Source organism: Scyliorhinus canicula, chromosome 13, assembly GCF_902713615.1.
Source record: "Scyliorhinus canicula chromosome 13, sScyCan1.1, whole genome shotgun sequence".
In the NCBI taxonomy this organism is placed as follows: Eukaryota; Metazoa; Chordata; class Chondrichthyes; order Carcharhiniformes; family Scyliorhinidae; genus Scyliorhinus; species Scyliorhinus canicula.
Window position 1 is genome coordinate 69,958,975 of NC_052158.1, and position 12,679 is coordinate 69,971,653.

At 49.2% G+C, this 12,679-nt stretch overlaps 1 protein-coding gene and 1 long non-coding RNA gene across 3 annotated transcripts in view; both read right to left on the reverse strand.

The window, feature by feature from the left end:
- The window catches only part of LOC119976787 (S-arrestin-like), a 73,166-nt gene extending 72,236 nt beyond the window's left edge, over positions 1–930 (reverse strand). The window contains exon 1 of one of the 2 annotated variants that reach the window (XM_038817571.1): positions 701–930. The gene's annotated coding sequence lies outside the window, so the exon portion shown is untranslated. The remainder of the gene's footprint in view (positions 1–700) is intronic. The other variant, XM_038817570.1, reaches the window with a different exon arrangement.
- Positions 931–7,278: 6,348 nt separating this feature from the next.
- LOC119976788 lies at positions 7,279–10,164 on the reverse strand. Its single transcript, XR_005462989.1, has 2 exons — positions 9,224–10,164; positions 7,279–7,936 (listed from the first exon to the last, which is right to left on the reverse strand). It is a non-coding gene; the product is annotated as an uncharacterized LOC119976788 (long non-coding RNA).
- Positions 10,165–12,679: the final 2,515 nt, after the last annotated feature.

The window sequence follows — 12,679 nt, forward strand, 5'->3', positions numbered from 1 at the left end:
CGGTAGCATGGTGGTTAGCATCAATGCTTCACAGCTCCAGGGTCCCAGGTTCGATTCCCGGCTGGGTCACTGTCTGTGTGGAGTCTGCACGTCCTCCCTGTGTGTGCGTGGGTTTCCTCCGGGTGCTCCGGTTTCCTCCCACAGTCCAAAGATGTGCGGGTTAGGTGGATTGGCCATGCTAAATTGCCTGTAGTGTAAGGTTAATGGGGGGATTGTTGGGTTACGGGTATCCGGGTTACGTGGGTTTAAGTAGGGTGATCATTGCTCGGCACAACATCGAGGGCTGAAGGGCCTGTACTGTTCTAAATTCTAAATCTAACATTTTAGTTCAATTGCATGGGAAATGGGATAAGGCAAGAAAGCAGAAATGGCGCTTGACAGGACTCCGCCTGCTGTATGAGAATGGAACACTATTTCTGGCTGAATAACATTATTGCATTTGAATTAGAAGGCAAAGCTTTTTGATGTTGGAAAAATGTTAAGCGTGACACTTATCGACAGAGTGATTGAGACAGATCGGAGACATGACTAAAACAGGGAATTAGAAAATCTTTAACAGTGGGACTTATCAAAATGGAGGTGATGTTTTTAAATAAATTAAGTGCCAAATCTAGTGGGAGTTCTTTGCTAAAACTAATTCGGCCACAGCAATAATAAAACAACAACAAAAATAAACGGGGGGAACATTTTGTGCAAGTACCTGAAGAGCGTTAGGACAGAGACGCAGAAGTCAGCTAGTCGACCTCCTTCAGCACCTCCTGGACACTCCCCTTGGACAAGTAGCTATTCTTGGCCTGCAGGCACTCCACATAAAAAGTCTTCTTCTCAGAAGCCAGGTGAGTCCAACAATGGGACCGACATGTGTCCTTTATAGTCTGGAAGATTTGCTGGAACCCTCCCTTAGCATTGGAAGGCGGTTCATAATTCCCATTCACGTGTTCAAGCTCTGAGGTCTTCTGGCAGATTCAAGTAAATCTTCACAGACCCGTCAGCCTGAGAAGCTCACAGGGCATTGTCAGCACATTAAGGTTCGGTCTCTTCATGTGCAAATCTTTTAATAACTACATATAATCTGATGACAGCTTTAAGAGCATCATACATAACAGTTTGCAAATGAACACCTGACACACACACAGGAAAACACCATTTACCTGTCAGGATCCACCTGTTAAACAGCTTGACAGCACTCCTGGCAGCTCAGGTTGGAAAGGGAACTGTTTGGTTTGGTGTTGAGAAACAGCACCACTGTCTGCGTGAGACAACTGGTCACCACTCGGGCAACAGTTGCACAAGTTACAACTGGCCCAATTATGGTTGGTTCAGCGAGGTACCCAGAAGTCCCACTTCTGCCGTTGGTACAGGTGTATGTGGACATTGGGTGAGAGCAATTTAATTGTTGACCAGGGGTGAATCTTGGGGTTGCAAGTATCTCACCTGCAAAAGTGAATGGTTGCTTGAGTGAGGTACCATAGCGTATCCAATGTATAGGACAGCACACATAGCACAAGTCAGGCACCTGCTGGAGGAGAGGAGAAAATGTAGTTTTAGTGGATGTTCACAATCGTGTACACCAGTGCATCTCAAACTATCTGATGTGGCGTACCGGCAGTTTTTTTTTCAATGTGCCAGGGACCGGTGAGCGAAACAAGCCAATCCAGGATTACTGTCTCTTTCTTTTCTGGAAACACTCCAAGTACCGGCAGACGATGGCTCGCGTACCGGCACCGGTACGCGTACCACACTTTGAGAAGCACTGGTGTACACTATGGTTTAATTTGTATTGGAAACGTCTACAGCCTGGGGTTTAGACAATAATGCAATCCTTGAAACCTATAGTTTATATCCTGGAATAGAAGCCATTGTAGCCATCTGGGATGGCCACTTACAAAGGAAACATGGACACTTGCAAAGACTCAAGTGTAATATGGCCAATACAGAATTCAGGAAACTCAGAGCCTAAATGTACATTTGCTAATCGAGAATCAGACAGTATTGAAACCCCAATGCGATTTGCATACTAATAACCCTGTGGTGAATGTATTGTATTAACCATTCACCATGTATGTTACTGTATCACTGCTGGTGCCCATGTGGGTTCCACCTATGGACCATTGTACGATATTACATGAAATGTATCAGGTTGGTGCCTTTGTGGGCTCCGCCCCTTGAGGGGAGGTATAAAGAGCAGCAGCCCTATAGGCGGCTCTCACTAGCAGAGCAGTCGCAGGCAGGCACTGTTCTAGTCGATTAAAGCCACAGTTTACATCTACTCTTTGTTCGCGTGAATTGATGGTCGCATCAATTTAATCGACTACAACACCACAATGGAATCGGCCCTCAAACCTGACCGACTGGAACTCGGCCCACAAGCCGCGGAGGCCAAAGGGAATTTTTCGCACTGGCTCCGTTGTTTCGAGGCCTACCTCGCAGCCTCCTGCTCGCCCTCCGTCACCGACGATCAGAAGCTGAGCCTCCTCCATGCCCGGGTGAGCCATCAAATCTCTGTACAACTCGAGGAAGCTTCCACCTATGCAGGTGCCTTCGCGATGCTGAAGCGGCGATACGCAAGGCCGGTGAACGAGGTGTATGCGCGGCATCTCCTCAATACTCGCCGCCAACGCCCCGGGGGATCGCTGGAGGAGTACCTACATGACCTCAAAGTCCTTGCGCAAAGTTGCAACTACCAGGCCGTTACGGCTACTCAACATATAGACCTCGCAGTCCGGGACGCCTACGTGGCTGGAGTCAGGTCCAACTATGTGAGACAACGCCTGCTCGAGAAAGGTGCCCTCGACCTGGAAGAGACGGTAAAGCTAGCCTCCTCCCTAGAAGTAGCGTTCCAAAGCCTCAACGCGTTCCCGTCCGATCAAGCGACCCCCTCGTGGACCACCGACCAGAGAGTACCCCAGGCCTGTGCCGCGCGGCTGCACACCCAACATGGGGGCTACCCTGCTATTTCTGCGGCCAGCATCAGCACCCCAGGCAGCGCTGCCCGGCTCGGAACGCGAACTGCAGCGACTACGGTAAAAAGGGACATTTCGCTAAAGTTTGCCTGGCCAGGTCCAAATCCTCAAATTCACAGGCGCCTGACTCTCAGACCCGCAGAGCCCACAATGTGGCTGTATGCCTGCCAGCTCCGCCTCCCCTGGACGCGTCATCGGCTTCGTGTTGTCCGTGGGGACAGCCATCTTCAAGCCCACACAACATGTGCGACTCACGGGGGTCACCACCTTCGCCTCGTCGCCCACGCGGTCCGCCATGTGCGACTCATGGGGGCTGCCATCTTCCTCTCCGCCCGACACGTGCGACCGACGGGGGCAGCCATGTTGGGATGACCCCAGCACCTCCGACCACGCCGGCTACCCACAACTCAGCGCGGTCACCCTTGACCAGTCGCGACCCAAACACCTCCGGAGCTTCATGATGACCATCCGGGTCAATGGACACAAAACGCCTTGTCTGTTCGACTCCGGGAGCACGGAGAGCTTTATTTACCCAGACATGGCAAGGCGCTGCTCGCTCCCAATCTTCTCTGCACATCAAACCATCTCTCTCGCTTCTGGGTCGCGCTCGGCGCAGATCCGGGGGTGCACTACTGCAACCCTCGCAATACAGGGTGCCGAGTATGCTGATTTTAAGTTATATGTACTCCCCGACCTCTGCGCTCCTCTCCTGTTGGGATTGGGTTTCGTGCAACCTCAAGAGCCTAACTCTGAAGTTTGGCAGGCCCCTACCCCCACTCACCGTATGTAGCCTCACGACCCTGAAGCTCGACCCTCCCCCGCTATTTGCAAATCTCACCGCCGACTGTAATCCAGTCGTCACCAGAAGCAGGTGGTACAGCATCCAGGACACGACTTTCATCCGGTCTGAGGTCCAGCGGCTCTTGCGGGAAGGGCTCATCGTGGCCAGCAATAGCTCCTGGAGAACTCAGGTGGTGGTTGTCAGGACCGGGAAAAGAACCGGATGGTTGTAGACTACAGCCAAACCATAAACCGGTACACGCGTCTCGATGCGTACCCCCTTCCCCGGATTGCAGACATGGTTAACCAGATCGGACAATGCCGGGTGTTCTCCACGGTGGATCTGAAGTCAGCATACCACTAGCTCTCAATCCGCCCGGAGGACCGCCACTACACGGCCTTTGAGGCAGACGGTCACCTCTTCCACTTCCTCTGGGTCCCCTTTGGCGTCACAAATGGGGTCTCGGTCTTCCAAAGAACGATGGACCGAATGGTGGACCAGTACGGGCTGCGGGCCACATTTCTATACTTGGACAACGTCACCATCTGCGGCCATGACCAGCAGGACCACGACGCCAACCTCCAGCGATTTCTCCAAACCGCCCAAACCCTTAACCTCATTTATGACAAGGAGAAATGCGTTTTCCGCACAACCAGACTATCCTTGGCTATGTCGTGGAAAACGGAGTTCTAGGACCCGACCCCGATCGTATGCGCCCCTCCTGCAACTCCCCGTTCCCCACTGCCCCAAGGCCCTGAAAAGGTGCCTCGGGTTCTTTTCCTATTACACCCAGTGGGTCCCCAATTATACAGACAAAGCCCGTCCACTGATCAAGGCCACCATCTTCCCACTGGCGGCTGAGGCCCGCCAGGCCTTCAGCATCAAGGCAGATATTGCCAAAGCCGTGATGCGCACGGTGGACGAGTCCGTCCCCTTCCAGGTGGAGAGCGACGCGTCAGAGGTCACCCTCACCGCTACCCTTAACCAGGCGGGCAGGCCAGTAGCATTTTTTTCACTTACCCTCAACGCCTCTGAAATTCGACACTCCTTGGTTGAAAAAGAAGCCCAAGCCATCGTGGAAGCTGTGCGGCACTGGAGGCACTACCTCGCTGGTAGGAGGTTTACCCTCGTCACCGACCAACGATCGGTAGCCTTCATGTTTGATAATACGCAGCGGGGCAAGATCAAGAATTATAAGATCTTGAGGTGGTGGATCAAACTCTCCACCTATAATTACAATATAGTGTATCGTCCTGGGAAGCTCAACGAGCCCCGAGATGCATTGTCCCGCGGCACTTGCGTCAGCGCGCAAGATGACCGACTCCGGGCTATCCACGATGACCTCTGCCACCCAGGGGTCACCCGGCTTCTCCACTACATCAAGGCCCGCAACCTGCCCTACTCCACCGAGGAGGTCAGAGCCATGACCAGGGACTGCCAAATCTGCGCAGAGTGTAAGCCGCATTTCTATCAACCGGATAAGGCCCACCTGGTAAAGGCATCCCGGTCCTTTGAGCGCCTCAGGGCCCCTTCAAAGGGCACATCCCCTCTACCAACCGTAACACGTATTTCCTCAACGTCGTTGACGAGTTCTCCCGCTTCCCCTTTGCAATCCCCTGCCCCGACATGACCATGGCCACCGTCATTAAAGCCCTGCATCGTGTCTTCTCCTTGTTCGGTTTCCCCACAGTACGTCCACAGTGACTGGGGCTCCTCGTTTATGAGCGACAAACTGCGTCAGTACCTGCTCGGGCAGGACTGCCTCGAGCAGGACTATCAGTTATAACCCCCGGGGAAACGGGCAGGTGGAGAGGGAGAACGCGACGGTCTAGAAGGCCGTCCTCCTGGCCCTACGGACTAGGAATCTCCCAGTTTCCCACTGGCAGGAGGTCCTCCCCAACGCACTCCACTCCATTAGATCCCTCCTTTGCACGGCCACAAACGAGACCCCTCATGACCGCCTGTTTGTTTTCCCCAGGAAATCCACCTCCGGGGTCTCACGTCCGTCCTGGCTGAAGACACCAGAACCATAAGTCCGACCTCCTGTTCGAGAGGGTCCAGCTCCTTCACACCAACCCCCAGTATGCATACAAAGAACACCCCGACGGCTGACAGGATACGGTTTCCCTCTGGGACCTGGCACCCACAGGTTCCACTGCCACCGCCACCCAAATTACCCCGCCAAACCTACACTGACCAGTGCCCCCGCCGCTACATGGCACCCGCACCCCCTCCACCGACCCACAGGAACGAAGCTCCAGAAGAGACGCTCCCGGAGTTCATGTCTGTCCCTGCACCAGCAGCTTCACTACCCATGCCCGCACGGATGAGTTCAACACCCGGGCCAGCTGCGATACCAGAGCTTCAGTGATCACAGCGTACGATACTGGCGCCGGGCAGACTGAACCTGTGAACCCTTCACCCCCAGCAGACTTCAATTTTTTTAACGGGGTGAATGTGGTGAACATATTGTGTTAACCATTCACCATGTATGTTACTGTATCACGCTTTTGCCCATGTGGGCTCCACCTATGGACCATTGTACGATATTACATGGAATGTATCAGGTTGGTGCCGTTGTGGGCTCCGCCCCTGGCTCCTCCCCTTGAGGGGAGGTATACAGAGCAGCAGGCCTGTAGGCGGCTCTCACTAGCAGAGCAGTCGCAGGCAGGCACTGTCAATTAAAGCCACAGTTTACATCTACTCTCTGTTTCGCGTGAATTGATGGTTGCATCAGACCCATTTCCCCATGAGAAAGGACTGGCACTCGGGTATCAGATACAATTCCAGACACATCGGCGCCACTCCCTTCACCCAGGAAACCCAAACAGACACGGTCAATGACCACTCAGGACACGCCCAGCCATCAAGGCACCCAGCCCTTTATTGGCTCAAATCGAAGGCAGTAATTGAAGCAGGCCGAATTATTGGGTCCAAAGATAAGGACCGCCCAAAAGAGTGCAAAACCCCAAAGGATAAAGAGAGACACTGCAATGTGTTTGATCTCTTTTGGCTCTGGCACACTGACGCTCTTCGGCCCGGCCTATACCTGAAACCAACTGCAGCACCACGACCAGAAGCAAGTTCAAGATCAGCAATCGCTACCAGACGGATGAGCCCAGCAGAACCAAAGTTACTTCTCCAGACCCAGGCATTCCAGATCCGAACAAAGGCCTTGTTCCTCTGCCAAAGCTGGGTGCCTGAAGTTAAGTACAGGTTGTTGTAGTGTTAGTTGTAATTTAGCTTGTAGTGTTTTTATGTTGCATGTGTGAGTTAATCTTGTGAGTAAATAAATCATTATTGAATTTGAACTAACTGACTCGTTGGGTCTTTGATCAAAATCCAGTTGAGCCTTGTGCTGGTATCATCTGATACCTGGCAACTTTGAAAAGCAATATCATTCAATATTAAATAGGGCAACATTATTGCCGTCTCCGGTGCAAATTGGCAACACCATGCAGTCTGGGTTTCTAAGGGAGCCCATGTCAATTGCTCAAGTTTAAGTTTTATAGAAAATATACATCCAGAGATTGCTGTAGTCATTGCATATTTAATGACTTGTATTTACAGAGAACCATGGATAGCTGCTCGGATGTACATCTGGTAGAGATTGTGCCGTTTATTTTGTAGACTTGGGTAATCGGACACAAAATGAACCTGGATGGTAAAGTGATGGGTCTAATAGAGTTGGAATTCTCCTTTGATTAGGGAATTGGATAAATGCTTGAAAAAAAAAATGCATGTTTATAGGGGAAGAGTGGGATTCAACTGGTATTTTGGACCAAATTATCTCCTGCAGTGTAAAATTCTATAATCAGGCAATCTGACTCATACTCTGAATGCCCTTTGGGTCATCATTGGAATGAGAAGATTACTGTCAAGGGGATTTGTTGAGTAGAATTGTAGAGAACGGATGACATGGGCCATGCCTCGTTGATACATCTCATATATGAATGCGTTGGGAAGAGACATTCAGTTCAGAGATGGTTGACTCCTAGTCCCCATTCAACATTGCACGGCGTCAGCAATCTTGCACAAAACTTGCCCCAGATACACGAAAGGTAGAGATCGTAGTCTGGGAATTCCTCCTGGCTGTACACAGGCGAATAGCACTCTGGGATCTGGATGAAGTCCTACATGAGAATCTGGAATCCACTATGTGCACCAACCTCGATTCTTTATTGTTCCCCCTCTGCAAAGGGGCACATATTGTACAAAATCTCGCATTGAGCAGGTCATGGGATGAATAACAATAACTTACATTCATGTAGCACCTTTAATGTAATAAAATGTCGCAAGGTTTTTCACAGAAGACACCCACAATATTTGACACCCAGCCATGGAAGTAGATATTAGGGAAGATGGACAAATGCTTGGTGAAAGTGATCAGTTTTAAGGAGTGTTTTTAAGGTAAAAAGAGAGGTAGAGAGGTTCAAGGAGGGAATTCCAGAACTCAGGACAGAGTCAGCTGTAGGCGCAGCCTGCAATGCTGGAGCATTTAAGGTCAAGGATGCTCAAGAGGCGATATTAAAGAAGTGGGATTATCTCAGAGCACTGTCGGGCCGGCAGAGATTACAGAGGTGGGAGGAGCAAGGCCATGGAGGGATTTGAAAACAAGGATGAGAATTATAAAAGCGAAGTGTTACTTAACCAAGAACCAATATAGGTCAGCGAACACAGAGGTGATGGATGAATGGGACTTAAAGCGAGTATGGACATAGAGGCTTGGATTTGAAGTTTATTGAACGTAGAATGTGCAAGCCCCAAGAAACATCAGAATTTGGATACAAAAGCATTGGCTGGAGGAGCTAAACATATTATCTCTGTACGCTGATAATTTTTGCAATTAAATAACTCACTCAGTTCTATCGTGAAAATAATAATCTATGGGTTTCAGAAGTTTTGGGGGTGATAAGCATCTAAAAACATTTGATGAATTGAATACACTTTATTTCTTTTCTCTCATAAATAGGGATCCATCAGTGACCAGGATCCTTGTCTGGTAAAGCTAAGAATATCTCTAATCCTACCCGTAATCAGCATCTACCTGACTCATCAGCCCCTGTATTACTGGAATAATGTTTTCATCACTTGGCCTAGAACAGAATGTCCTGACAACTGTAAACAATGTGCAGTTATATAAATGAGGCTGAAAGAAGATTAAGTGTTAGATCTCCCCCTCTTCCCACTGTAAAACCTCTTCTATTTTATCAATGCTCTTACATTCTCTGCTCCTTCGAACTTTCCCTCCTTGTTCCTTCTAATATACTTTCTCTTCTCAATATTGAAATCAAGACAACTTGTCTGTAAAACATCAGACACTTTGACCAGTTTGTTATTCAAACATTTTATCCCGGTGCCCTCATTTGCAAAAAGGAGAATACAAGTTTAATTCAACCAAATTTATCAAACACAGTAAAAACAGTTACCTCTTTTAAATTACCCCAAGTACAATAATCCCAAGATTTTTTAATACTACCAGCGCCGATGAACTCAATCGAGCTGTGGGTCCAATTCACTTGAGTCTCGGTGTCTCAGGATCTCAGTCCACCAAAGTGGGTCTTGCACTCTGCTTCTTTGTTTTCTGGTTCCCCGTTGAATCTTCCCGGTTGCCTGTGTTGAGTCTTCGCTGGTAAGGGCCCTGGTGGCCGATTCTTAATACATACTTTGTGCCTTTCCAGAAAGATCTCTGGCCCTCAGCCAATAAGGTCGTGGGGCAAGGGTCGCAACACCCAATGGAGTTGCCGATTGTAACTCTTGTCGGGCGCCAGGGACCCATCCCCACGGTCCATCTCCAGGTATATAGTTCGCACATAACCTTCAACAACTTATTTACTCTAGAGTATCCAACATGTGCAACTCTCCCTTAATAATGCATGGCTAATCACTGCTTCCAGATCTCTTTTCTACCTTGGTGTTTCCAGCACCATGGGCATTGACAATTATAGAGTGGCAGTGAAGAGGTGCAATAACGGACAAATCAAGATTGTGAAAAGGGGAGAAAGCCAGCCGTGAATGAAAAAAGGTGTGTGGCAGCTGCAGAGAGTAGGACGTAAAGAAAATTGGGATTAAACAGAGAGATGCATTGTAAAAGTTAATGGAGAGGCTGGAGAGACAAAACTTCTATTTATTTAATGCCTTTTAACATTTAAGGTCATGGAGGGATTTGAAAACAATGTAGGTCAGCATGCAGATTGATGAAGGACTTGCTACAATACATGGCAGAAGAGATTTGGATGACCTCAAAATTAGAGGGTAGAACTTGAGAGACGAACCAGGAATGCATTGAAAGACAAACCAGGAATGCGTTGAAATAGACAAATCTAGAGGAAACTAAGGCATGGATGAGGGTTTCAGTAACAAATGAGAGTAGATCACATATCATATTTACAGTGCAGAAGGCCATTTGACCCATCGAGTCTGCACTGGCCCTTGGAAAGAGCATCCATTTAAGCCCACATCTCCACCCCATCCCATAACCCAGTAACTCCACCTAACCTTGTTGGAGACTATGGACAATTTAGAATGGCCAATCCACCTGACCTGTACATCTTTGGACTGTGGGAGGAAATCGGAGCACTCGGAGGAAACACATGCAGGCATGGGGAGAAAGTGCAAACTCCACACAGACAGTGACCCAAGCCGGGAATCGAACCTGTGACCCTGGAGCTGTGAAGCAACAGTAATACCACTGTGCTCCCATGCCGCCCCTGATAATGTAGTGGTTATATCACTGAATAGTAATCCAGAGGCCCAGGCTAATGCACTGGGGACATGGGTTCAAATACACTCTGGCAACTGGTGGAATTTAAATTCAATTCATAAATTAAATTATAATGCATGCCTCAGTAATTTACATAGCATTTACAGAGCAGGAGACCATTCAGCCCATTGAGTCTGCACCGGCTCTTGGAAAGAGCACCCTACCCAAGGTTAACACCTCCACCCTATCCCCATAACCCAGTAACCCCACCCAACACTAAGGGCAATTTAGCCTGGCCAATCCACCTAACCTGCACATTTTTGGACTGTGGGAGGAAACCGGAGCACCCGGAGGAAACCCACGCACACACGGGGAGGATGTGCAGACTCCGCACAGACAGTGACCCAAGCCGGAATCGAACCTGGGACCCTGGAGCTGTGAAGCGATTGTGCTATCCACAATGCTACCGTACCATGAATCTGTCATCGATTGTTACAAAAACCCATCTGGTTCACTAATGGCTCATTAAGGAAGTAAATCTGTTGACCTTACATGGTTTGGCCTACATTGACTCCAGCCCCACAGCACAGCAATGTGGTTGAGTCTGAGATGGACTAGCCAGCCACTCATTGCAAGGGTAATTAGGGACGGACAACAAATGTTGACTTTGCCAGTGAGGTCCACATCCCATGAAGTAATAAAGATAATGAACTATTTAAAATGTTTAAGACCGCGCTCTCGGGGGTGTGGGTTCAAGGGGGGAGGAATTCGGACATGTACCAAGTGATGCAGGAGGTAGACGAGGCCTCGGTGGAGGAGCTGAAGGGTAAATGGGAAGAGGAGCTGGGTGAGGAGATTGAGGAGGGGACGTGGGCGGATGCTCTGGAAAGAGTGAACTCTTCTTGTGCGAGGCTTAGCCCCATACAGTTCAAGGTGCTACATAGGGCTCATATGACCGGGACGAGGATGTGTAGGTTCTTTGGGGGCAAAGACAGGTGTACTAGGTGCTCGGGGAGCCCAGCGAACCATGCCCATATGTTCTGAGCATGCCCAGTGCTGTGGGAATTTTGGAAGGGGGTAGCGAGCACAGTGTCGAGGGTGGTAGGATCCAGGGTCAAGCCAGGCTGGGGACTCGCGATATTTGGGGTACAGTGGAACCGGGAGTGCAGGAAGCAAAAGAGGCCGGTGTTCTGGCCTTTGTGACCCTAGTAGCCCGGCGGAGGATTTTGCTTCAGTGGAAGGATGCAAGGCCCCCAAGCGTGGAGGCCTGGATCAAAGGGAGGTGGTTTCGGTAGAGGGGAGAAATGTGTACATGTGTTTGTTGAATATGCCGGGTGCTAATCTATTTCTTCTTTTTGTAGTTACTGGGGAGGGGGGGGTTTGGTTTTGTTGTTTTTTTTTTCTTTTTTGTTGTTAATACTGTTTTCTTGTTGATATTTTCTGTTTTTGATATTTTGTGAAAAGCTCAATAAAAATTATTTTTAAAAAAAATAAAATGTTTAAGACCCGCACTACAGGACCCTAGAGCTATAGAACAGGAGATGGGACATGCTCACAACATCACAAAGGAGTGTGTGATTGTATAAATTCACTCTGGAGTCAAGGAATAGAAAAATAGATTTCAATTTAGGAAGTACTTATTAAGGTCAGGATATTTCAGGAGCTTTACTGGACCCAGAGTACAATTCTCTACTTCGCCCCAAGCTAAGCTCTGGACATCATGCTTCAGGAAGGATGTGAAAGGCACTGGAGAAGGTGGAGAAAAGAACCACGAGAATGGTTTCAGGGCTGAGGAACATCAGCTACATGGATTAGAGAAGTTGGGGCTGCTCGCCTTGGAAGAGAGATTTAAAAATTTGAGGGGTATGGAACATGGAACATTACAGCGCAGTACAGGCCCTTCGGCCCTCGATGTTGCGCCAAAACCATTCTAAAACCCATCTACACTATTCCCTTATCATCCATATGTCTATCCAATGACCATTTGAATGTCGTTAGTGTTGGTGAGTCCACTACTGTTGCAGGCAGGGCATTCCACGCCCTTACTACTCTCTGAGTAAAGAACCTACCTCTGACATCTGAAAAAATGAAATGAAAATCGCTTATTGTCACGAGTCGGCTTCAAATGAAGTTACTGTGAAAAGCCCCTAGTCGCCACATTCCAGCGCCTGTTCGGGGAGGCTGGTACGGGAATCGAACCGTGCTGCTGGCCTGCTTTCAAAGCCAGCGATT